At 52.5% G+C, this 25,338-nt stretch overlaps 10 non-coding genes across 10 annotated transcripts; 5 read left to right on the forward strand and 5 right to left on the reverse strand.

Annotated features, from left to right (window-relative positions):
• Positions 1-35: 35 nt before the first annotated feature.
• On the reverse strand, positions 36-108 carry TRNAK-CUU (transfer RNA lysine (anticodon CUU)). The gene has a single exon. It is a non-coding gene; the product is annotated as a tRNA-Lys (tRNA).
• An 811-nt stretch (positions 109-919) lies between these two features.
• On the forward strand, positions 920-992 carry TRNAR-CCU (transfer RNA arginine (anticodon CCU)). The gene has a single exon. It is a non-coding gene; the product is annotated as a tRNA-Arg (tRNA).
• A 6,415-nt stretch (positions 993-7,407) lies between these two features.
• Positions 7,408-7,479, reverse strand: TRNAP-CGG (transfer RNA proline (anticodon CGG)). Its single transcript has one exon. It is a non-coding gene; the product is annotated as a tRNA-Pro (tRNA).
• Positions 7,480-11,365: 3,886 nt separating this feature from the next.
• Positions 11,366-11,438, reverse strand: TRNAK-CUU (transfer RNA lysine (anticodon CUU)). The gene has a single exon. It is a non-coding gene; the product is annotated as a tRNA-Lys (tRNA).
• Positions 11,439-12,827: 1,389 nt separating this feature from the next.
• On the forward strand, positions 12,828-12,899 carry TRNAP-UGG (transfer RNA proline (anticodon UGG)). The gene has a single exon. It is a non-coding gene; the product is annotated as a tRNA-Pro (tRNA).
• Positions 12,900-16,078: 3,179 nt separating this feature from the next.
• On the reverse strand, positions 16,079-16,151 carry TRNAK-CUU (transfer RNA lysine (anticodon CUU)). The gene has a single exon. It is a non-coding gene; the product is annotated as a tRNA-Lys (tRNA).
• Positions 16,152-16,373: 222 nt separating this feature from the next.
• Positions 16,374-16,445, forward strand: TRNAP-AGG (transfer RNA proline (anticodon AGG)). The gene has a single exon. It is a non-coding gene; the product is annotated as a tRNA-Pro (tRNA).
• A 3,021-nt stretch (positions 16,446-19,466) lies between these two features.
• TRNAK-CUU (transfer RNA lysine (anticodon CUU)) lies at positions 19,467-19,539 on the forward strand. Its single transcript has one exon. It is a non-coding gene; the product is annotated as a tRNA-Lys (tRNA).
• A 3,139-nt stretch (positions 19,540-22,678) lies between these two features.
• On the reverse strand, positions 22,679-22,750 carry TRNAP-UGG (transfer RNA proline (anticodon UGG)). Its single transcript has one exon. It is a non-coding gene; the product is annotated as a tRNA-Pro (tRNA).
• A 1,094-nt stretch (positions 22,751-23,844) lies between these two features.
• TRNAK-CUU (transfer RNA lysine (anticodon CUU)) lies at positions 23,845-23,917 on the forward strand. The gene has a single exon. It is a non-coding gene; the product is annotated as a tRNA-Lys (tRNA).
• The last annotated feature ends 1,421 nt before the right edge of the window (positions 23,918-25,338 follow it).

The following is a 25,338-nucleotide window of genomic DNA, read 5'->3' on the forward strand; positions in this document are numbered from 1 at the left end:
TGTTGAAAGCCTGCTGTCGCCCAAAATGTAGACCCCGCCCAACGTGGGGCTCGAACCCACGACCCTGAGATTAAGAGTCTCATGCTCTACCGACTGAGCTAGCCGGGCGACATGCACGCAGCTCGGGCGCTCTGTCCTTTGTTCTGAGGCCTCAGATGACTTGGCTGCAGAGCTTCTGGGGGTGCGACCCGAGGACATGGAGGACCTGCCCCCCCAGGCCTGGGAACGGGGTTCCAATCACTGAACCGTAGACGACGCGCCCCCGCCGCCGCAGCGGAGGAACGGAGCCATCCCCTCCGAGCTCGGACAGACTCGGCGCGCTCGCGGGCTGTGTTTGGGGTCTGGGCTCACCGAGTCGGCACGTTGCGGTGCGACATGGGGCCGCGCCAGTCCGAGGGCGCGGGCGGAGGTTCCCAATAATCCCCCCACCTCGTTTCTTGTCCGCAGGTGTCGGGGTCCTTCCCACCAGGGTCCCTCTGCCCCCTCGGCGCGACGCGGAGTGAGGGACACTTCTCCCCAGCAGGAAAAAGCCTCAGCGACCACCTAGCCTGTGCTGGGACACCTTCCCGGCTTGCCTCCACCTGAAGCCAACAGAATCTGGACATTTGGGGACGCCCAAGACTCGGGCGCACGGACGGTCGCCCCCAAAACAAGCACCGTACCTTAAACCAAAGAGCCAGGAGACGACGACGTTTTCTGTCCTTGGTGACTCTTCCTCGCCCACCTCGCCGCAGGGGAAGGGACCTGAGGGAAATTCTAAACGAAGACGCCGCACAGCCAAACGCCGTAACAGACGTCGCCCTGAGCGCGCGGGCCCTCGCAGCTTGCGCGCGTGAGACACGTGGCGCCGCCCACGGGCTCCTCGCTTCAGTGAGGAAGGGGGCGGGTCCTGACGCGGAAGCCTGCGCGCCAGGAGCACGCCCCGGTGGCCTAATGGAGAAGGCACTGGCCTCCTAAGCCAGGGATTGTGGGTTCGAGTCCCACCCGGGGTAGGGTGAGTCTATTTTGGCACTCCTGTGCTGGGTGGTTTCTCTTGTCAGCCACGACTGAGCGCTGCACCTCCTAGGACGCCTGAGGTTGGCGCACGGGTGTGTCTTTACACCCGTGAAGGTGATAAAAGGAGGGACCTGGTGGGCGTCGGGGAGGGAGCCCACCGGAGCTAGCTCGGGGGGGGGGGGTGAGGGGCGTCTCACAGAGTGGAAATCACAGGCTGGTTTGGCTGCTGATGGGCGGAGTTGAGCCCACCACCCATCAGCCCTTTGGATTAATTCTTCCGGCTTCCAGGTAAAGGGCTGAGGAATGGGTCCTAATCCGTGGAACCTGCATGGGGGGGTGGCTTTTCTAGCACTTTGGAGGTTTGGGGGGGGCAGGAACAGAGTTAATAGAGAGTGGAGAAAGACCTATGGACCATACCTGGCAGATCTTCTTCCCAATCTGGGCCCCAATTCAAGAAAGAAACATCTAGAAGAGGACAGTCATACATACCTTCAAATTCTGTTACTCTGCGGTCCCAGAGTAACAATCCCAAGAGCGAATTCTAGACTCCCTTCCCCAAAACCCCACAACTCCTTAGAGGAGGATCCACCACGGGTGGCTCTCTTCATTGAGAAACACGACAACCGGACCCCGAGGAAAATTCTTCCACCAACAGCCTTGCCTGTTGGACCAGGACCAGGTTCTAGTGTTCCCTAGCAGAGCTGTGTCCCTAAGTCTCGCCGGTGGGGTGGGGTGTGGCACCGAGGATGCAGAAGTCCCGAAATTTCAGGTGTCCACCACAGGGCCGGACCCTGGTGGTGACAAGAAACAAGCGGGAACATGATCTGACCTCTGATATTTCAGAAGAAGCATGGAGTGAGTCATCCTGACAGAAATCAGAACACTGGAACTCACAATTAGTGTCCACTTAATGACTTATTCGAATCAAGTTTGAGGGTGGGGGAGACTTTGTCTTTCCCTCCCTCAGGCTTGGGGACCAATTCGGCCACAAACCAGCCACGAAGCCATCCGCGGAGTGGATCCGGGTCCACCCCCGAACATCAATGCCTGCCGCAACCCTTTTTGGCGCCCCACACACACACACACACACACACGCACTCCCCGGAACACCCCCCCCCCCCGCCCCGGCCAGGCCCCAAGCATCTTTGTCTATACCAACCCCGGGTGGCAGCCCATTTCCTCACGCCTTGTCTGGGATGATGGGGGTGGGGGAGGAGCGGGATAGGAGGTCGTGGGGCCACCTGTCCGCAACCCCAGACCTTTCCGGCTGCACTGAGGCTCTCTGTGCCTGGAGGGGTAGATTCCAGGATCGGCCACACCTCTCTCAAGGCCTGACTCGCCCCGGACTTTTTGGCGCCTCCCTAAGTCCTGTGACTAGGTGGGGGTTGCTGAAGTTTCCAGGCTCGGTTAAACCCTTCGCTTCAAGACTGTAGAATTGAGCCCCACCTTGGACATTAGATTTTGAGGGATGCTGCTGCTGATCAGCCGACTTTAACGTTAATCAATCCCCCAATTGTGGATGCCGACACCTCAGATTTGGTGCTTCTGTGAACTACTGGATCCAACACATGTCTATACCCGGCGAGGCGAGGGAGGGTCTTCTGTTTTCACAACACACACACACACACACACACACACACACACACACACACACTGCAAAGACCCTCACAGCTGGCGGAGGCCAGAGACTCCCACGCTGGACCTCGGCTCTTGGTTCGTTTTGCCCTGAACAAAGTCTACATTTTGAGAGACCTGACCCGGGAGAGGGTGCCTGATCGATCGTTCTCGTACCGCACCCGCCGCAAGACTGCCATGAAAGAATTGTCAGGAATTTGCATCGTCCCCGAATATAATGCAGGCAGCACCACTCTCGGTAGCTCTCAATTAGGTCCTCTAGTCACAGCGGGCACATGACCCCGGAAAGGAAGGGGGGGATGGGAATCGCCTTCTTCCATTAGCTGATTTTCTCAGCGATTCCCTAGCACTCTGAGCAATAAATGGGCCAAGCACTGTCAATGCAGATCTTGATGCGGGTGCTTGGAACTGAGAACCCTTTCTGAGGTTGGGGAAAATGGGATAGGCTGTGGCCAATGAGCCCAGGAAAAAGGCCAGCGTGGAGGTCCAAACCCAGACTGGGAGAGAGCTTTGCGGTCTACCGAGTGCACTAGCCAGACACTGGGAACTTTTCTGTGGTTCTTTAGGACAAGGAGGAGCCTCAGCCTCACTCCCTCTAGAAAAGCAAAGTCCTGGAGTCAGACTCAAATCCTTTGCTTAACCTGAGCAAAGTCTAACCATGGACCAACTGTGCTTATGGCTGCTGAGGACATCCATCCTTTGTGGACCCCAATATTGAGTGTCTGGGTCCTTGCTTGTTGTGGTTTCCATCCCTGGGCAGTCTATGAAGCAAAGAGAAACCCTCTCCTAGGCCAAGTCCTAGTTCCATCTACCTAAGTTTAAAAGCAAGGCCCTAGGGGAACCTGGCTGGCTCAGTTCAGGGAGTATGTGACTCTTGATCTCAATGTTATGAGTTCCAGCCCCGTGTTGGGTGTAGAGATGCTATAAATAAACAAATAAATAAAAATTTAAAAAATAAAATAAATAAATAAATACCTTAAAAAAATAAAGTCTTAAAAAAATAATTACATAAAAGCAAGACCCACAAAAGATAAAACTGTTTCTAAGAAATTTAACCACATCCTAGAAAAATGCTCAAGAGCATGTGTAGGATATAAACATGCCCAGCACCCAACAAAGTAAGACTATAAACATCTGGCATTCAATAAAAAATTAGCATACATGAAAAGAAGCAGGAAAATATACCCAAAGTCAGGAAAAAATAAATTAACAGTCACTATTCAGAAATAAAGCAGATGATAGAATTAGTAGACAAGGATATTAATACACTTACATACCCAAGAAGCTAGAGAAAAGATTGAAAATGTTAAGTAGAGACGTGGAAGCTATAAACAAAAAATAGCCAAATTAACTTTTATAGATAAACTACAATATTTGAGGTAAAAAGTACACTGGCTGAGATTAGTGGCAGATTAGACATGGTAAAAGAAAAGATTAGTGAACTTGAAGGTATAGCAATAGAAATTATTAAAATAAAATCCACAGAGAGGAAAGACTGGAAACAAAACATTAGTGAGCTGTGGGAAAATTTCAGGTGGCCTAATGTGCATAAATGGACCACATGTAAATGGAAGAGACAGAAGAATATTTGAAAAAATAACAAATATTTCCAAATTTGACTAAAACCATAAATCCACAGACCTCTCCCCCTAAAAAAACTGAACAAACCTCAGGCACAGGAAATATGAAGGGAACTACACCTTGGCATATTACTATCAAATTGCTTAAAGTGAGTGATAAAGAGAAAAATCTTAAAAGCAGCCAGAGAGGGGCGCCTGGGTGGCACAGCGGTTAAGCGTCTGCCTTCGGCTCGGGGCGTGATCCTGGCGTTATGGGATCGAGCCCCACATCAGGCTCCTCCGCTGTGAGCCTGCTTCTTCCTCTCCCACTCCCCCTGCTTGTGTTCCCACTCGCTGGCTGTCTCTATCTCTGTCGAATAAATAAATAAAATCTTTAAAAAAAAAAAAAAAAAAGCAGCCAGAGAAATGAGATATGTTACTTACAGAGGAAGAATGGTAATAATAAAAGCTGATTTCTCCTCAGAAATAATGTAAGCTAGGAGACAGAGGAGCAAAATCTTTAAAGTTCTGACATTCAAAAAAAAAAAAACCATGACTCTAGAATGTTTACATGTAAAAAAATCAATGTACGTTTTATGACTAAAAAAAGAAAGACCACATGATCATCTCAGCACATGCAGTAAAAGCATTTGACAAACTCAATGTCTTTTCCTGATTAAAAAAAAAATAAACAAACAAACACTTCAGCAAACTAATGTTGAGAGGTAGGAGGGGAGATAAGAAAGAGTCATAAAAAAACTTTTGGAGGTGAGGCATATGCTCATTACCTTGACTGTGGTAACAGCTTGGGTAAACACAAATGTCACAACTTACGAAACTGTTCACTTTAAATGTGTGCGGTCTGTTACACATCACCTATGCTTGATAAAGCTGGTTTGGGTTTTTTTAATGATCACAAATTCTTTGCCACTCTTTCCACTGAGAGGTGAGGTCTGTATCGCTTCCCCTTGAGTTTCAGTGATTTCTTCACCCAATAAATATATAGCAGAAGTGAAACTGTAGAGGTGCCAAGGTTGGGTCATCAAGAGAAACACAGGTTCCATCTTGTTGTGCAGAACAAGCATGTGGGAGTCCCAAAGTTGCTAGGTAAGAAATTCAGTTAGCCTGGAGCGTCTGTGCCATGAGGAAGTCCAAGCCTCATGGAGAAATCATGTGTAGGTGTTCCATTCCACAGTCCCAGCTGAGCTGTGCACATGACAGACATGTGAGTAAAGGAGTCTACAGATGCTATTAGAATTCAAGTTTTCCCAAACTCCAATGTAACAGAAACAGGTGATATCTGCGATTCCCTGTTGAATTCCTGACCCAAAGAATCCATAAGGATAAAAACGTTGTTTTACTTTATTTTCATTAAAGATTTTACCCATTTACTTGAGAGAGAGAGACAGAGACAGAGACAGCGGGGTGGGGTGGGGGAGCAGAGGGGGAGGGAGAGGGAAACAATCTCCAGCAGAGTCCCTGCGGAGCGGAGCACAGAGCCAGAGGCAGGGCTCCATCCCAGGACCCTGAGATCACCACCCAAGCAAAGCAAGAGTCTGATGCTCAGTGACCAAGCCACCCAAGTGCTCCAAAACATATTTATACCACCAAGCTTGGCAGTGTTACACAGCAACCATAACTGTCAAATGGTAACTATTAAAATAAAAGGCAGCAAACATAGTTAATAGAAGAATTTTGAAAGCTTCTCTCTTCAAATTCTGGAACAAAACAAGAATGCCTTCTATCACATCTCCATTTTATTGGAGGTTCTAGTTAGTGCAATAAGACAAGAAAAGTAATTAAAAGGTACAGATAAGGATGGGAAGTAAGTCATACTGCCATTTTTCACAGATGACATGCTTGAATATATAGAATACTCTATGGATTAGAAATAACACGTGAGTTTCACAATGTCACTGAATCCAAGATTAATACATAAAAATTGATTGTATTTTCATATATCTGCAAAAAATAGAAAATTATATCCAAAGCGATATAATTTACAATAGTATCAACCACATCAAATACCTAGTAAAAATTCTGAGGAAAGATGTACACAAGCTATCTCAGAAAAATATAAAACACTATTATAAGTTAAAGAAGACCTTAATAAAGAAGAGCTTCTTCATGCTTATGGCTTGAAAGACTCAATATTGTAATGATGTCAGATCACCCAGAACTGACCCACAGAATCAGTGCTATACCAATCAAAATCCCAATCACTATCGTTGTGTAAACTGACCAGCTGATTCTCACACTTACATGAAAGTGCCAAGAGCCAACAAAACAAAACAAATCTGGGAGACTAACACTCCTGGATATCAAGACTTGCCCACAAAGCTAAACTGATTTGGGCAAAAGCATAAACAGACCATGGAACAAAGCAGTGAAGTATTAAAACAACATATACCTGGACTCTTAATTTGTGAAAAAGTTTGCACTACAAATCGGTGGCAGAAAAGACAGTCTTTTAAATAAATCCTTCTGAATCAGAACCCGTTTAACAGTTGTTGAAAGTAAAGCCCACATGGCTAAGCATCTTGTCCAGAGCCTAGACCACCGCCATCCCGGGGCTGTGGTCCCTAAATCAGAAAGAACAATCATGAACTCAGTCAGCATTTGCACCCAGGACCTCTATCCACCGCAAGGAGAGTCATGCGTCTGGCCCAGCGCGGTCCATTATTGCAGGCCACTAATAGGAGCTCACGATGTTCTAGCAGCACATTTAAAAAAATATTAACAATAAGTCAAAAGAAACAGGTAAAATTAATGGTAATAATGTATTTTACATAGCCAGTATATCCAAAATATCATTTCAACACGTAAGATATCTTACTTTTCTGGTGACAGGTCTCCAAAACGCGACGTGCATTTTATACATTTACAGCAGCACGTCTCAATGGGGAGGGCGGAAGGAAACAGGTGTCCAGCGAGGGGAGGAGCGCCCTTAGGGCCACGGAGCGCAGAGGAGCTGGGCGCGGGCCGGGGTACTCCTGAGGCACGCAGGCCGGCTGACCGCCAAGCTGACCGTGGCTCTTCCCCACCCAAAGTGGCCAGCCTGTACCCCGAAGCCTCGCCGCTCTCCCCCAAAACCCACAAGCAGCAAGCTGTCCGGCTGCGTCTGGTCCCCAGGACGCCAGGCTGGATGAGAGCCTAGGCTCCGCTTCTGAGCTCGAGATAACCCGGTAAAAGAGCGGAGAGCAAAGATGCATACCTCGGGCTCGTCCGGGATTTGAACCCGGGACCTCTCGCACCCGAAGCGAGAATCATACCCCTAGACCAACGAGCCTCACACACAATAGTGACTCTTAATACTTCTCTCACAACTGTTTGTATCGCGGGTGACCCCGGTTCATTCCCCGGCAGGCACAAGTCGCTCCTGGAAGCCAAGCGGGAGGCTGAGCGCTGGGGTGGCCGTGGGGAGACCCCGGGGACCTAGGTAGGCAGAGGCAGAGCGGCCCAGTCCCAGGACGATGGATCCGCGGAGCAGGATGTGGAATCGATTCTTGCCCGCAGGGGAGTTGGGAGCATATTGTGGGGTAGGGGAAGACGAGGGGCTTGGATGAGCCGGAGGCCGCGAGCTGAAAAAGCACTCGCTCTGCAGGGGAACCCGAGTCTTCAGGAGGTGCGGGTTGTGGGGACTGTGGATGGTGGCTGGGGCGCAGACCAGAGGAAGGGGACTAGCGTCAAGTAGGCGTGTGCCCTCGAATCTCTTGAGGAGGAGGAAAGTGGAAGGAAGAGACGATGGTTCCATTTTATGCGCCCAGCTCCTCGGCTGCCAGTCTGGGCGCGGGGGAAGGAAGTGCCCGTGGCGAGTTCTGGTTCTCCCTGTTGATCCCCAAGCCCCACGGGGTGGGTGACGACGCCCTTGGGAACTTCCCGCAGTTCTCAGCAAAGTGTCACCGTGGGAAAGGCAAGTCAAGGCAGGGTAAACAGTTTAGGGCTGGCTAGATTGGATAATTCGGTGGGATATGGGACATAGGGGCTGTCCCTAGTTGTCTCCTATCTGACCCCGGGTGATTTAGAGCAGGGGAAATACGAGCTGGTGCGTCAGTTAAGGAGGGGGGTGGGTGGGGTATGGACTCAAAATGGGTTGGTTTGCATATGAAAAGCCTGTTAGCAGGCAAATTGTTTATTATCTCTAGGAATTAGCTAGCTGGGGAGCAGGGGCAGTCTCTCCTCAGCTAGCAAGCGCCCCCCCCCCAGACGTCAAACCTTCATGGAATACAGAAAATAAAAACCAGGTGTGATAATACAGGTGTGAATGGCATCAAGTGTTTTTACAAACATTTATGAAGATCATGTGACTTTTCTTTTTCATTCCATCAATACGTTGACTACTTTGATAGATTTTCTTGAACATAAAACCAACCTTGCATTCCTGGAATAAATCAGCTCAGCCCGTATTTTACTGCTCCAATCTTTTTAAAAGAAGTGAGGACAATCACACTGGGGAAGTGATGGCCCTTTCTCCCTGGGAAACCCCCAGGCTGGCTAATTTGAGACAGAAGAGGGTGCACTGGCCCCCAGCTCAACCCTGGCTCTGCAACTGTCAGAGGCCAAGGACACTAGTGACCCCCACTTCCATTCCCCATGTGCTCCGGTGACACAGGGTCATGTGAGTTGGCTCTTTGGTGAGTTACAGGTAGACCCTACACCAGCGGGAGTTGTCACGTAAAGGAAACTTTATTTGCAGCAAATAAGGAGATCATGGGGAGTCATCTCCAAAGCCATGACTCCCCAAGTGGGGGTGAGTGGGTTTCTTCTATTTAGGGTTAGGATAAATGTTCAGAAAGGGGAGCTTAATCCCCACATGGCGGAGTGGGGGGGGGGAGGCGCACAGGCATAAGGTTGTGTAGCAGTACTTAGAAAACACACCTATACTGTGTCCTATGTTATACGAATGAAGCTTGTGCTCCTCCTGGGGCCCAGAGTGTAACATTATAATGAGGCAGAGGTCACTGCCATGCACTCCACGGTCTGTCTGCACAGGTGTGAATCAGTGGTGGAGCTCAAACTGGTCTAAACTGGCCGGAGCTCTTGGCTGTCACTGGGAGTCTTGCTGGTGACAGTTTTAACACCATCACCCCTATGGGGCACAGTTTCACAGACTCCGACCAGAGGCTTTCCATCAGGACGTGGGGCTGGTGCAGCACATGCAGCCGGTTGTCCCAGCCTCCGGCCCAGCGTCCTCTGTCCCTGCACCCCCACCCCTGCCTCTCCTGGAAAATGCATCCGGAGCCACTCCAAAGCCCCTGAGATCGATGTTTGAATCCTGCTCCCTGGTCATACCTTGGCTGGTTAGGGCTCCACCAGGTATTTTAGAGGCCTGGGGATGCCACCTGGATGGCTGCGAGACAGAGAAACTAAAAGGGACCCACGAAAAACTGCTTTTTCCAGTCCTTTTCCTGTTTGCATTCTTGCTAGGACCTACACCCCCGCCTCACACAGCTTATAGGACAGATAATGTATGTTCTCCTTGTAAAGGTCAAGGAGTTAATGGTTTCTTTGGAGTCTTCCAGCACAACAGACAACATCTAAGGAGTGAAACTTAGATGTTTCCGCCCCAGTGGGAGTCCTCACGAATGTTTTCCAAGACCACTGACTCATCAAGAGCACTGGCTTCGAGGCATAAGCTACTTACGGGGAACCCCTAAACACTCCTCTGTGTTCCTGGATGCCTGAGAAGATACATGCAGGGAACCACCATCCTCAATAAAAACCCTAGGCCCCAAGCAAAGACAAGACTCACTCTTCTTTCCCTTCTGAGTCTGCCAGACATTCTGCTTGGACCTACTCTATGTCTTCATCAAAGTCTGCTCTCACTTCCTCTCTGCTCACGTTTGGTTTCTAGGCTGCACGGAGCCAACGACCCTCTTGGCTGGTCCTGTGGGACCCCCTCTGCGTCCAACCTACATCAGCTGCACTCATGCACATGGAAACATCTGGTTCTCCACAGGCTGGTTGCTACAGCAAGGGCCACCACCCAACAGCAAGGAGGTTATGATGAAGTTCCACTCTGGCTTCTAAAGCCCTGATTTTTTCTGTCAAAGGGAGTGGATCAGGAGTTCAGTGCTCTGTCCCATGAGTTAGCTGGAGACTGTGGAGCAGACTGGAGGGGTTCTCTCCATGTTGATCCAGCTTCAGGTGAACGGGAGCCCTTCTCCTTTCTCTGAACTTTCCAGCTGCCCAGCCACTTTGGACACCTGCCACCCTAGGACTGGGTCTCCTGGGATGGAGGAGGAAATTTTGAAACTTATGCTAAAGGAAGGGCTTCAGGTTTCTTCTCCTGGTCTAGGGATGAGCAGACAGACACTCGTGGGTGCAAAAACTCCTGCTGCCTGCACCTGTGGACTCTGTTCTGTGACCCTGAGCATGAGGGCTGGTGTGTCACCCATCCTTCCATAGCTCCAGCCCCTCCCTGTCTCTCGATCCCATCCCCACCACCTGGGAGAAACCAGGGCCCTGCTCCTGACCCCAGCTGGGAAAGACCGCGTTGGGAGCTGGCAAGCTGTCCTCAGTTTGTGATTGAAACTCAAGGTTATTTTCACAGGATTGAATTCCTTGCACTTATGAGTGAACTGGGGAGAAGGGAGAATTGCGGCCTGTGTGTCTCTAGTGAACTCAGAAGCCCAGGATCAGAAGGCAAGGGACTTGGCTCCTTTACATTTAATTCACATCTGCACCCACTCTGGGAAGGTCCAAGGAGTCAGATCCAAGGACCACATCCACCCCAGGGGACCAGGCAACTGGGCAGCCCTGGTCTCTTCAAAATAGCTAGGAAACACACTCACCCATGTTGGGGGGCGGGGGTATGTGGGCATCTGAGCATGCTGTGTGAGATCCTCGAATTGCAGGAATGATTCCCCAGCTATTCCTGCCACGCCTCCATGGATTAGAAACACATTAAAATCTCATAATACAAAAGCCAACTCAGGTCCACAATCTGTGTGGAAGGGACTAGATGTAGACCCCTTCCTGAGCAACTCTCATGCCTCACCTTCAACCTGTTCCAGGCTGGGGGTCTTCCTGGCAGCTGCAAGTCCAGCACAGGGATTTGGTCTTTGGGTCTCCCCAGAGTTAGACCCTGAAATCTTGAGTTGTGCTAACTTGAGGTTAAGGCCTAAGCACCTGAAACCATTACTTCTGTTCACCCAGGCTTGTAAAAGGCTATACGCCCAACGTGGGGCTTGAACCCACGACCCTGAGATTAAGAGTCTCATGCTCTACCAACTGAGCTAGCTGGGCACACTACCCCTTCTCTCTTTCAATAGGAAAGGGGGGCAGTGGTGGGGCAAGAAGACCTCTCCCCCACTGAACTCCCCCATGGTCAGTACTGTCTCCAATAGGATTCCCCTGCCTGAAACTGGCTGAGAACCTCAGGACTGAAAGCAGCGAGGGGGCGGGACCGCCTGGCCTGAAATTCAGGGACATGGGCAGGAAAGGGGGCACACTGACCCAGAGGGACAGACCGAAGGAGGCCCAGGGCCCCGGCAGCACTGGGAAGCCGGTTCCTGGGTGGCACCGAATCCCCGAAACTCCATGGTCCCTCTGCCCTGGATCCAGCACACAGGAAAGGACAGTGAGAAAGCGCTGTCTTCCCTCCCAGCTCTGGAATGGGAATCCAGGCTTCCCCCCAACCGGTCGGACAAGGGAAGCTTGGCACCCTCTTGCAGACTGGGAGGACAGGGTCATGGAGGTCAAGGTCATTAGAGGTAAGTGGAACAAGATGCCCTTCTCTACAGTGGTCCCTAGAGCATGAGTCCCCCCACAGCATTGATCTGTGGGTCCAAATCGTGAAGGAGTCTCAAACTCTCAAGGTCTCCTCCCCCTGTCCCCACCCCTCATACTCTCCACCCCACACACTCCTCGCTTCGGGGCGTGAACCAGGAAGACCCAGAGGACCCTCTGCAGGGGCGGACTCCCAGTGCCCCGGGGATACTGTGCAAGGTCGGGTCAGGGCCACCTTCTTCCTTTCCTGTCAGTTTCTAGAACCACCACCCATCCACGAGGGACAATAAGTGTGGCGCCTCGAGGACCTGCTCATCCGTCCAGCCCCGGGATGCCACTGTGGGAGGAAGGTTGCCAGACTGTGCCCAGTGCCGGGACAAAGAAAGGAACTTCGGGAAAAAAAAAAAAAAAAAAAAAAAAGAAAGGAACTTCGGGGGACTCAGAACTGCACGGGCGCTTTAGGGGCTGAGCCCGGAAGAGGATGGGCTTGGCCGAGGACAGGAGCCTCTGAGTCTGCCCTGGACCCTAGTCCCCCTTTCTGTTAACAGAGGAGACACAGTTTTGGCCCAAGGCCCACAGCCCGTGCTTCCCCGATGGGAAGGCGGGAAGCCCTAGTCTCGGGTTTGAGTCCCCCAGGGACCCCCCACGCAGTCCTGGAGCCGGGCCCAGCTCCAAGGCGGCCCAAGTTCCCGAGCCTCGGCCCTGGAGGGAGGTCCCTGGTGCCAGGGAGCTCCTGGTCCAGGAGAAACTGGCCCTTGGGACTCTGGGCCTGGCAGTGTGGAACCTCACTCTTTGCTGGAAGGTGAGCTGAATCCTCCTGCCTTGGGGTGGGCATCTGGGACACTGCTGCCCCTGAGCTGGGGAAAGCAAGTGGACAGAATCAATAACAAAGCGTAGGGTCAGTTTGGCTCGTTGGTCTAGGGGTATGATTCTCGCTTTGGGTGCAAGAGGTCCTGGGTTCAAATCCCAGACGAGCCCTCTCTCTGGTCCTTTTCCTTCTCCAGATGGCCAGGTTGTTGCCCCCTAAGGGGGTCAAAGTCCACCCAAAGCCAGGAAGGAACGGGAACCTAGAGACCCATCATTATGACGGGGATGAAAAGACCTTCCAGTCTGCAGAGCAGGCCTGGACCTGCACTTGCTGTCTGCTTAGACTGTCCCTCTGTCCTCTCCACCCCACCCCTACCCTCCTCCCCACCATTTGGCATGGGGGTGGGGGGGAGAGAGATGATGTTTCTCTTGACAGCGGATCCCAGTGTCCTCAGGTGGAGGGAAGCTGCAGGGCACAGGGAGCATCTCCAGGGGACCGACCGGTCTTAAAACAAGATCCCTAGTTGGCGTCCCAGAGTCCAGATAGATGGGCACACTCCTCCCTGGCCAAGCCCCGTCTCACCCATGAAGGGATATCGAGTTAGTATGTCAGACAAGTGAGGGAGAGAAGACGTTAGAGCCACCAAGGACCACCAACCAAAGGGACTTTTTTGGCATAAGGATGTTTTTCTTGTTTTAGATGTGAGGGGTCCTAAATTCAACCCTAAGAGGCCTCCTTGGCTGAAGTGGCAGTGCAGGGCCTGGCTGCGGTGCCTTTTCAGACCGAGAGGGAGCACGCCTTCGGCAGGCCTTGGGTCTTGACAAAAGGTTGGCCTGGGTCAAGGTGTCACTCAGACACTGATAGGACCCTCAAGTGGGACTGTGCTCAGGGTCCAGCCACTTCCAAAACAATCACTCCCAGACCGCCGCCCAAGGGACCACCTGCACAGGCTCGCTCTGATGCCGGCTACTTCTGTTCCGAAAGCAGGCAACCTCTATACTCAGGCCAATGCCTTTGGCTTGGTTCTGTGGTTCCCAACTGTGTCTGGAGACCCCTTTATAGTATTTTAAATATTTTTTAAATATATTTTTTAAAGATTTTATTTATTTATTTGACAGAGATAGAGACAGCCAGCGAGAGAGGGAACACAAGCAGGGGGAGTGGGAGAGGAAGAAGCAGGCTCCCAGTGGAGGAGCCTGATGTGGGGCTCGATCCCAGAACGCTGGGATCATGCCCTGAGCCGAAGGCAGACGCTCAACTGCTGCGCCACCCAGGCGCCCCCCCTTTATAGTATTTTAAAATTCCCAGGGATATCTTAAAGTTCTGAGGGAAACAGCCATACTCGACATCCATTGGAAACCATATTTTGGGAACTACTAGCTCAAGGCAGTCGAGTTTCAACTTTTGATGATGCTATATTTTTGCAAAGCTGGGTTTTCTGCAGTATTTGTGCAAACAGTGCAAGAAAATCGATGTGGAATAGGAACTCGGAGACTAGCCATCTGATTCAAGGCGGGAGAAGCAGTACAGGGCCCACCAAGTGCACACATCCTGGTAGAAAACAGTTATTATTTAGGAAGAAGGTAGGGGTGCCTGGCTCAATAAGGAGGGCATCTGACTCTTGACTCTGGGGTGTAGAGATTACTTAAGCAAAATTTTTTTTAATTTAAAAAAAATGTAAAATTACCTTTTTTTTTTTCAAAAATGTAATGTATGGGGTGCCTGGGTGGCTCAGTCGGTTAAGTGTCTCCCTTCGGCTCAGGTCATGATTTTGGGGTCCTGAGATCGAGCCCCATGTCAGGCTCCCTGCTCAGCGGGCAGCCTGCTGCTCCCTCTCTCTCTGCCACTCCCCCTGCTTGTGCTCTCTCTCTCCCTCTCTCTGTCAAATAAATAAATAAAATCTTTTTTAAAAAGGTAATGTATAGGGTTGAATGGTTTTCTCCTAACATTATGGCCACTCAGAACCTCAGAAGGTAGGGTCTTTGCACATAGAATTAGTGAAGGTGAGATCATCCTCGAATAGGGTGGGCCCTGCCCTAATGACTGGTGTCTTTACAAAAAGATTACATGATTATATGAAACACAGAGGCTCATGGAGGGAAGAAAGCTATATGATAGCGGAGGCAGAAACTGGAGTGATGGGTCCTTAAGCCAAAGATGGCCCGAGCCACCAGAAGCTCGAAGAGGCAAGGAAGGGCTCTTCCCCAGAGTCATTAACAAGAGTGGAAAGGGTGGCCAGCTGGTACCTTGACTTTAGATTTTGGTCTCCAGAAGTGTGAGAAAATATATTTCTGTTGTTTTAAGCCGCTCAGGTTGTGGTAACTTGTTACGGCAGCCACAGGAAATTAACAGAGGTACTGGGTTGGTAAGACTTTTTTTCCAAAAAGCAACTAAGATGTAGGGACCTAACTACCCAGTAAACTGAGCTTTCTTTTACCCTAAGAACACCAGGAAAGATTCTGGAGACGGACAGTGCCCTGAAGGGAGAGATGTGGGGACTCCTGGTAGGCGTGCCGGCCACAGGCCTGGGACTGGGAGCTCCAAGGGTCCAAGGCAGGGGTGAATCAGCCGCTGTGGTGTCTCTCCCAGAGTAGCCTCAGTTCCCACCAGAAAAAAAAAGAAAGAAAAGAAAAAAGAAAACCCGGTCCTATCAAACATTGAACCAGGCATAACATAACATTTTAACATAACATAACTTTTTAACAGCATAAACCATTGCAAGAGAACAGAAGAAAATCAGCTGAAGGGAACCCTATACCCTCCTTCTCCCTCTCCCCCCAAAATGGAAAACAAAACTCCCTGCCTCCATTTCCCTTTCCCTGGAGAGGGTGGAGCAAAGTTGAGAATCCCTCCAAATGTGAGGCCACCGACCTCCAGGCCAGGGTGGGGGAGGGAAATTCTGAGCAGTCCCTCCTCAGGCACTGGGGTGGCCCTGCTTGGGAGCCTCCTCCTGGGAGCCCCCTCAGGACCCAGAGAGTCGTGCCCCCTCCTGACACACCCCAACACACACATACACACACACAGACTCGGAGCTCTGGGTTTGAATCCTGTTCCCCAGTCAAATGAGGAGATGCAGGGCATTCTTGGATTACTCATGTAGGAAAAGATACAGCTGTGTCTCTCTCGGGCCAGGTATTCGAAAGCTGGGTGGCCCCAAATATTTACATCACTTCACTCTAGCATCGAGAAAGTGCGAGGCGTGCGAGGCTTCGGACAGCCACACCGTGACGCACGAGTCTCGCTGGAAGCATCTGCTACCGGCCTAGATTGTTAAAAGCCTCTGTAAAGGATAGGAAATACTTTCCTTGCATTGCACCGTCTTAAGGCCTCTTTGGCAGTCAAAACCACACGCCCAACGTGGGGCTCGAACCCACGACCCTGAGATTAAGAGTCTCATGCTCTACTGACTGAGCTAGCCGGGCAAAGACAGAAATTGGCCTTACGTCCCTGCTACTCTAAGTACCAAAGGCAAGTGCTGTAAAAAGAGGCCAAGGTGCATCCTGCCTTGGAAGAGGTGGGGCAGGCGCGACTGCCACCCGCGCAGGGGAGTAGGAGGCGCTTAACCAGGGCGTGGGGATGGGAGGCAGTTAACTAGGGCCTGGGGACCAACTAGAAATAAGTAGAAGTAGACAGTAACTAGGGGTGGCTCGTTGGTCTAGGGGTATGATTCTCGCTTAGGGTGCGAGAGGTCCCGGGTTCAAATCCCGGACGAGCCCAACCTTTTTTCTTCTCACAAACTCTCCCGGAGCCTCACTGAAGCTCTGGGTACCCGGTCCCGGGCCACACCTGCAGGAACAAAATCGCCCTGACCTACCACTGCCCCCTCAGCCCAGCACCCGGATCGGAAGAGCCAGAGTTCTTTAATCTCTAAGGCCTGAATTTGGGCTCCACACTGAGTTTAGGGAGCTGGGGCCTGCAGAGAGAGCTCTCCAGGAGCAGCCCGACCACACAGAAGCGGGGCGCCGCAGCTTCAGCCCGGGGCTCCTCGCCCTTTGCTCACCCCACTGCAGCTCCTGCACTCAGGTGGTTTTCCCTGCCTGGCCGCCAGGGGGAGCGCTGAGCCAGTACCACTGGGCTGGGAAGCCCACGACCTTCTCCCCCCGGGAGAGGCAGGTGGACCCAAACCAGGCCGGGAAGCCCCCTAACTATGTTCCGAGTGAGCCAGACTCTGATTGACGGCCCGCACTGCCTCTTGTGTTAATGACCAGTGAGGGTTCAGGGAGCGTCCGGGAACCCTCGCCCCCGCCCCACCACACACGCACCCTTCCCGGTGGTCCCACTGCAGAAGGGGAGAATAAGGCGACTGGGTAGGGCCTGCCCTGACCGTGCAGCTCACGAAATGGATACTTTGACTTCAGTCCCAGGTTCTCCTCACCTCCCCTTTCCTTTCCTGGGACCTGAACAAAAACTGCACGGCCACTTCCCCGCGACCCAGTGCCCAGCAGCAGCCTCAGACGCTCTCCTTCACTATAGCCTATAATGTTGCCCCAACCTTCTCTTTGCCTGGTAGGGTGTCCCACCTCCCCCCAGCCAGGGGGTGACAGCAGAAGCCTAGTGGGGAGTCTGAACTCTCATTCCCGCCCAGCAATCAGGAGGCCCCACCTTGTCTGAATTGCTCCCCATCCCCCCAAACAAAAAGGTGGAGTCCTGTTCTCCCACCACAGGGTCTCCCACCACAGGGTACGCAGAAGTACATAAGATCTAGAGTTTCAAAGCATAATACCGAAAATGTCCACCGTGCAACTGAAAATCACTGGTCATACTAAGACCCAGGAAAATCTCAACTTGAAGGAGAAAAGGTGATTGAAAGACACGGACACAGATTTTGGAACTGTTTGAAAGGAAGGGGAGAGTTGGGAAAGCAGCCATCCTAAAAATGTTTGAAGAAGCTTTAAAGAACCTGCTTGAAACAAATTTGAAAGTTGAAAGTCTCAAAGAAATAGAAGATATTAAAAAAAACCACATGGAAAACTTAGAGCTGAGGAATGTGGTAACTGAAATGAAAAGCCTAATGGCAAACACATAGACAAGACGGAAGAAAGAATCAGTGAACTTGAAGATAGAATGATAGAAATGATCCAATCTGAAGAACACGGAAAATAGACTTCGGAGGAAAGGAAGAGAAAGAGGAAGGAAGGAAGGAAGGAAGGAAGGAAGGAAGGAAGGAAGGAAGGAAGGAAGGAAGGAAGGAAGGAAGGAAAGAAAGAAGGACAGAGCCTCAAGGATTTGTGGGACTTTAACAAAATATCTAATGTTGGAGTTGCTTGAGACACAAAAAGAGAAGAAAGATGGGGCTAAATGTATTGGAAGAAACAGAACTTTATCTGTGTATTTTTTATAATTATCTTTAAATAGGCTCCAGGCCCAACGCAGGGCTTCAACTTACAACCCTGAGACCAGGAGTCACATGCTTTACCAACTGAACCAGCCAGGTGCCCCTGTCTGTTTTCTTTTCTTTTTTTTAACAGACTGTTTTTAAGAACAATTTTAGGTTCACAGCAAAATTGAGCAGAAATACAGAACTCTCAAAAACTGCCCCTGAACATGAACAGCCTCCCCCATTTCCGCGTATTTTTAAAACCCACCTTCCACCCACTTTTTTTTATTTTAAAGCACATATAGTATTGCCTCACCCATAAGTGCTTTTCACTTTTGGGGGGGGTCAAGTATCTCTACAGATAAAGTCCTTTTGTTTTAAAACACCCTCAGTGCCGTGCACACATCCAGTACCATCTAGGATGATAGCTTCGTAGTCTCTGCCCTGGTCTGTGTGCAGGTTCCCACAGCCTCCTTTCTCCTCTCTGCACTTGGTTGGCTGCATTCGGGATGCAGGCCAAGTGCCCACAGGGCAGTGGGGAGTCTGAAATCTCAGTGGATCCTCAGTAGAGTCACTGAGGCAAACCAGCCCCGAGCTTCCGGTAGGCGAGGAGCAGAGAACTGCCAGGTCCCACTCCCAGCCTGTTCACCTGAAGTTCCTCCTTGCTCTGGAGAGCGAAGCCAGAACCGGGGTGCAGTGGGGGCTGCTCCAACCCAAACCCACCTGGGGCTCAGGCGCGCAGACCCACAAGGACCGACCCTCTCCCTCCAGGGACGCCTTCGCTCTCGCCCCTGAATCCTGGGAGACTGGATCCAGAGGCAGAAAGCAGGAGGCAGGTGTCACGGCAGGCACCCCGGGGTCTCCAGAGCCTTCCTCCATCCACTGCCAGGTGGCAGGTTCCAGCAGCTCAGGATCGCGCAAGGGCAGATCAAGAAGGCATGGGGCAAAATATGTATTTTTAGAATTTTAAACAAAAATATATGGATTTTGGATCATTCCAAGGAAGCAGGAGTTTTCGTGCAAACAAGTGGAATCTGGCGGGCCTAATAATTATTTTAAATACACAGGTTTGCTTGACTGCGTAAGGGAGGATGGGTCCCGTCACATTTCCCCACCTCCGCGCCGCACGTCCAGGGGCCGCGCGATCAGGGGCCGCGGGTCGAATCTGAGCCCCAGTGGCGCCGCGCAGCAGCGCCCCCGGCGGCCACGGAGCCTGACCGTCTGTGGGTCAGGGTGGCACTTTAGCCTCCAGCCGTTGGGGCCCGCTCCCCGCCGCGCCCGGAAGGGCCCATTCCAAGCAGTTCCCCCACACAGGGTGCCCGGAAGGGCCTCCGGAGGCGGCCACGTCCCCGCCATCCCCAGGACCGGATCTGCCCGGCTATTTTGAATTGTGTGGGGCCAACTGGCTCTCACAGAACCTGCCCGGCTAGCTCAGTCGGTAGAGCATGAGACTCTTAATCTCAGGGTCGTGGGTTCGAGCCCCACGTTGGGCGTCCTTTTGAACCAAGAGTTCGCACACATCTCTGTGCAGTTCCTGGCCTGTTTGGTTTAGGCACAACCTCTTAGACGCACCAACGCGGGGGGGGGGGGGCAGCCTGTCACTGTCACTGTCACAGTGCACCACACCCTTGCCGAAGCCATCAGAGGTGATGAATCACACGCCCTCTTTACACTGGGCTCTCCAGCCGCTGCATACCTCAACTTCCTCTTTGAGCAAAGTAACCTTAGAAAGGGGTCCGCCAGAGATTTGGACCTAGCTAGGGCAGAAAAGCCACCCATCCCAGTTTTCTCTTGGGTTCGGTCAAGGGAAGGTGCCAGTACTCTTATCTGCGCGGCTAAAGGACGCTGCTGCCAGACTAAGTGGTCCCCTTGGGGGTCAGGGTGTACCTGGGATCCAGGGCATATCATCACTCAACATGGGGACACCGCCAGGACAGGGGGCACCAGACCTATGACTAGGTGAGGGTGACAATCTAGGTGGGCATGACCCCATGTCCCGGTGAATGCAACACCACAACTGCCAAACACTCTCAAAAGGAGGGCTTGTCCAGGATGTGAGCCTCGTACTCTAATTGAGAATCATAACCGTAGACCAACGGGCCATCCCCTCTGGCTCTGGCCTCACTGATCGGGGGACCGTCCCTCTTTCCTGTGGGTGTTGGGAAGGATTTGATTCCGGTCTCTATGGACAAGAGGAGAATGGGGGGAGGGGTGGTCAGCATTGCCGCACACTAAGACTCCAACTCAGCAAGTCCCCAGTCCGGGTTTTGGGGGTGACTGCTCCGTTGCTCTTCCCCTCTGGTGGAAAACTGAGGCCAATGCTTGGGAAAGCTCCCCCTGGTCCTCCTTCTGTCACCAGGCTAAGGGCTGAGCTCTGGAATGCAGCTGAGAGCAGGGTTTGGACACCCTCCCCCCATCCCAACACCGCCCAGGGCAAGAATACCCTCTCCCATAGGACCCCACCCCTCCTAAGCCACACACTGGAGGGACCCACCACTCTAACCTGAGCGTCACCCCCACTTCCGCCCAGGGACCTAACTCCTGGAGTCCAAGATGCACATCCCAGCACAGGCACAGTCGGAAAGGATCTTAAGGGATAGTGGGTGTCCAAATGTGAAGAAAGGATGAGGTAGGACATGAAGAAATTTGAGTAGCCCTCAGGGGAGACGCCCTGCCTTGCCACTGCCCATAACTGGGATCAACGTGCCTCTTTGTCCACTGAGCGCACCTGGACACCTGGCGGTCCAGACCTGATCCAGCCACTCGGGTCCAGCTGGGATCTGGGTCTGCTGCACACTGGGCCTGTCTCTGGTCCATCCACACAGGCCAAGACCCCACTTCAGCTCTGCTGGACACTCCATTCATGCCTTGAAATGACTGGAAAAAGCCAACTGTGGGCTCCTTGGGGATATGAAGCAGAAGGAAGAATGTGCTCTCCTCCCCAGGGACCTTCCTCTGCTGAACCCCAGCTCAAGCTAAACCCAGGGAAAGGGGCGCCTGGGGGGCTCAGTCAGCTGAGCATGCAACTCGTGGTTTCCACTTGGGTGGTGCTCTCAGAGTGTTGGAACCGAGCCCCGCATCAGGCTCTGCTCAGTGGGGAGCCAGTCTGCTTGCCTCTTTCTCCCTCTGCTCCTCTCCCTGCCCTCTCTCTCTCAAATAAATAAATAAAATCTAAAAAAAAAAAAAAAAAAAAAAGGCTAAATCCAGGGCTGGGTGTAAAGATGAGGGGCAGACCCCAAGGGAGGGAGGCTGCTTATTCGGAAGAGGATTTTGGAGATGAACCATCCTGCTGGTGGAGGTGGTAGTGGTTTCCCCTTAAGGGATGGGAAAGGCTTAAAGATCTCTGGCCACAGGAGAAGAAGTGCTGGCTAGAGAGCTCGATTACCCCGGTTGACCTCCACCAGGCCTCAGGTCTGGAGAGGCCTCGCCTGGTGTCCCAGCGGGCCCGAGGGTCTGTACAGACCTGCTCCCCTCAGGGACTCCAGAATCAGGAGGCATAAAAGGGGCACCACCCTGGGGCTTAGGTGAAGAAACCAGGGTCAGAAATGAGGCCAACTGCTCTGCACATGCGGGGAGGTCGGGCTCTGTGCTGTAATTCCGAGGCCGGGTTTGACTCTGGGATTGAGATCAGGAAACTCTTCCCAGACTGGGGGCCCCTGAAGTGTCCACCAAAGCCTCCGGCCCTGCCCATATTAACCATGTCTTTTATCTTCTGTACTCTGATACCTCGACATCAGAGCCTTGCTGACCCTGGAGAGATTTTCCTTCCCAGGGTTGGCCAGTTCCTAGAGAGCAAACAGGGCATTTCAAATGCAAACTAACCATTCCAGGGTCCACAGCCCCCAGTCACCTCTTTCAGCAGGCTCGCACACTGGGGTTACTATCCACCTGCCAGGATCACCCCAAGGCCAGGAAACAGACAACTAGGGACAGAGTTCTGTTCTAGAAGCAGCTGAAGTTAGTTCAGACTGACCGGTCTAAACCTGTTCACTCTGCCTCACCTGTCTCACCTTCATAGAAACCACAAGAAAGGCTCTGAACAGCACTTTCTCGGAGCTTTCTCTGCTTCCAGACCACCCAGTGCCTCCCCTGTGCCATTCCGACCCCCACCCCTATCCACCCCTCCACCCTGGGGCCAGGCTCATCCCTCTGCTTGGGAGCTGTGAGTCACAAGCCATCTTTTCAATGGCTGCATGGGTTGGGCTCACCATACCTGAGTAGTAATAAAACCTCTTGAAATACTGCCCTTATTCCAGTGTGGCTGGGGCGCCTGTGGGGGCCCTGTGCCCTTCATGGCCCCAAAGCTGAGGCCTAGTTCCTCCCCATGCCCAATTTCCACTGTGGTTTCCTTCCTTCCCTTGTCTGTGGAAGGTCCTTCTGGTAGCCCCTCAAGAAGGGAAAAGAAGTTTGCAAACGACCTTACACACCCCAAAGCAAAAAAAAAAAAAAAAAAAAAAAAAAAAAGGTGCCCAGAGAAAGTTGGGTTGTCACCCCGCAGGCTGGGACTAGCTGGTGTGCACACAGGCACACAGACCAGGTCTCCTGCTCTCCGAGAGGCAGACTGCGCGTGGGGGACCAAGTGGGGGACCAAGTTTCCTCTGGCCCAGGACCTCAGGCACTGTTCTAAAAGCTGGGCTCGTCCGGGATTTGAACCCGGGACCTCTCGCACCCAAAGCAAGAATCATACCCCTAGACCAACGAGCCGCCCTTGGGCAGCACTGCTGACATTTGTCCTTGGAGGCCGTGCCCTTGGCTCGGCACTCCGTCCCATGAGTCCTGGCTTCCTGATCCCTCAGGAAGGTGCACGGGGTAAGTTTCGGTTTCGATTCCAGAAGGGGAGGGGGTGCAGTGCAGCCACGACCTGGCAGGAGAGAGAGCGATGGCCCGCCTGGCCCCAGACCTTCAGGGTCCCCCTCCGCACCCCACTCCTCCAGAGCACGATGGCCCCGCCCCTGGCGAGGGCCACCCAGCTCCCAGCAACCAGAGGAGGCAGCAGGTGATCCCGCGGAGGGAGTCTGTGTGGCCTGGGTGACCAGGGAGGTCTCTCATGGGGGCCCCAGCCCAGAAATTTCACCCAGCGTAGGACGCAAGTCCAGGACCCTAAGAAGGAGGCTCTGCTGTCTCCCAACCAGCCAGCCCGGCCGAAGCTCCACTCGGGAAAGCACCCCGGGGCTCCTGCCCTCAGTCGAGCCCCGCCGTGACCTGGGCTTGGCCCCAGAAGCCCCTCGCAACTGTGGAACCCCGAGGCAGGGGTCAGAACTGGGATTCTTCTTCCCAAATGCGCAGCTGCACAAACTCTCCAAACTTTTACGCCCCCAACTTCTCTTTCCTCTTGCGCTAATAGGGGGTCCAGCTCCCACCTGGGGAGGGAGGAGGCTTTTCCGGCTAGTCCCCATGGCAAGGCCCTGGAGTCTTCCTGATTCGCTTCTTGCTGCTCACTAAAAAGGGGGGACAACTTGAAAGTGAGCGATCCTCCCTGAATGGAACCTGACACTTCTCACACCCTAAGCGAGGATCACACCGCATTCCTCACTGACCAGCTCCAGTGACAGCCCATGCCCTCGCCCCAGACTTTCCGGCTTCCCTGAGCTGCTGGGCCACACAGACCCACGGACACGACAGGACAATAGACAGTGGCCTGGCCGCCCCCTCACTCCTTGAGGAAAGGACCGCAAATTCAGCGTCGCAGTGCCCAGAAGGCAGTGCGCACAGGACGCAGGACCTGTCCTTACCAGTCCCAGGATGGCAAAGTTCCTGAGTGCCGCAGTCAGCCTGAGCCGTGGCACCGTCCCACACCTGCCCGGCTAGCTCAGTCGGTAGAGCATGAGACTCTTAATCTCAGGGTCGTGGGTTCGAGCCCCACGTTGGGCGTGGCTTTTGTCCAGACGAGCTTACAGCTAAACCGGTGACCGGGTCTGCATAAATTACAACTAACTCTGTTACTAAGGGGAAATCTGTACCCAGTCCAGGGCGGCCAGGACGCTGAGAGCCAACCTCAACCTCACCGAGGCAAAGGCTTCCCTCTCTTACATTCTATTATATATACTTTGTAATTTTAAAAAGTTGAAATTTATGCAAAAGTTCCAGGTACAGTGACACAGAGGTGGGACGCCTCTCCGAGGAGTTCCCCTTCTAGGAATTTCCTTGAAGTTGGCAAGATCTGGGCAGGGGCTAACCAGGCCAATCCAAGAATATCGCCCAACTAAGGACTCAAACCCACTCCTTATGCGGTTAAGTCTCAGCTCTACGGGCTGGAGGAGAGCTCCAACAGAGGTGGAACCTCATTTACTCTGGCCCTGACTGGGGACCTACGTGGGGTCCCATCTGTATCAGAGGGTGCTCCCGCTCCCAGACCCTCGCCTTCTCCAATACCGTGCCCCCGCCCAGGCTTCCCTCCCTGGTGGGACAGAGAAGCGGTGGTGCAGCCCTGTCCGATCTCCTCTCCCCTTTCTAAAGTAGGAAGAAAATCAGAAATCGTGGGGTGCCCTGAGTACAAGTTAGTGTGTCCACTCGTTGAGAAGCAAGCAGAGAGGGAACTGTGGGTTCCTTTTTGTGAAAGGGTAGGAGAGCCCGAATGTAGTGACCGGGATCCCGAGGCTCAGCATCCGTGAGTCAGGATGTCAGGTTGTCTGGGTAATCTGGGTTTCCAGGGGTCCATTCCTCCGGGGGGCCTCTGCTGCTTCAGCATGCAGCCTCTCTATGTCCTGGCTCCGTGCCAGGAAACCCGCCCTTCCATGGGGGTGGGGAGTGGGCTAGGGAGTGAGGAGGCACCTGCTGGGTACCTCTTGGTGGCTGGGCCAGGACACCCTACCCATCCAAAAGAGACTGTATTTGGGGCGCCTAGGTGGCTCACTCAGTTAAGTGACTGACTCTTGGTTTCAGCTTAGGTCGGGATCTCAGGGTTCTGAGAGGCAAGCCCGGGTCAGGCTCTGTGCTTAGTGCGGAATCCCCTTGGGAATCTCCCTCTCCTTTGGCCCCTCCCCACTGCTCGCTCTGCTCTCTCGCTCTCTTACTCTCGAATAAAAAAATAAATCTTTAAAAAGAGAGAGGAAGAGAGACTATTTATCAGAGTTCTCTGGGAAAACAGAACATAGAAAGACAGAAGAGACAGACACTTGGATTGATTTTAAAGAATTGGCTCACAGGATGGCCCCTGGAAATTCCAGCAAAAGCAGATACTGCCGTCTTGAGTAGGAAGTTCCCTGAGGTAGCATTCCTTCCTCTTGGGGGAGCAGTCTTTGCTCCTGAGACCTTCAAATGATTGGATGAGGCCCACCCACATTGTGGAAGGG

The sequence above is a fragment of the Ursus americanus genome, chromosome 2 (assembly GCF_024610735.1).
Source record: "Ursus americanus isolate L20-20 chromosome 2, mUrsAme1.1.p, whole genome shotgun sequence".
In the NCBI taxonomy this organism is placed as follows: domain Eukaryota; kingdom Metazoa; phylum Chordata; class Mammalia; order Carnivora; family Ursidae; genus Ursus; species Ursus americanus.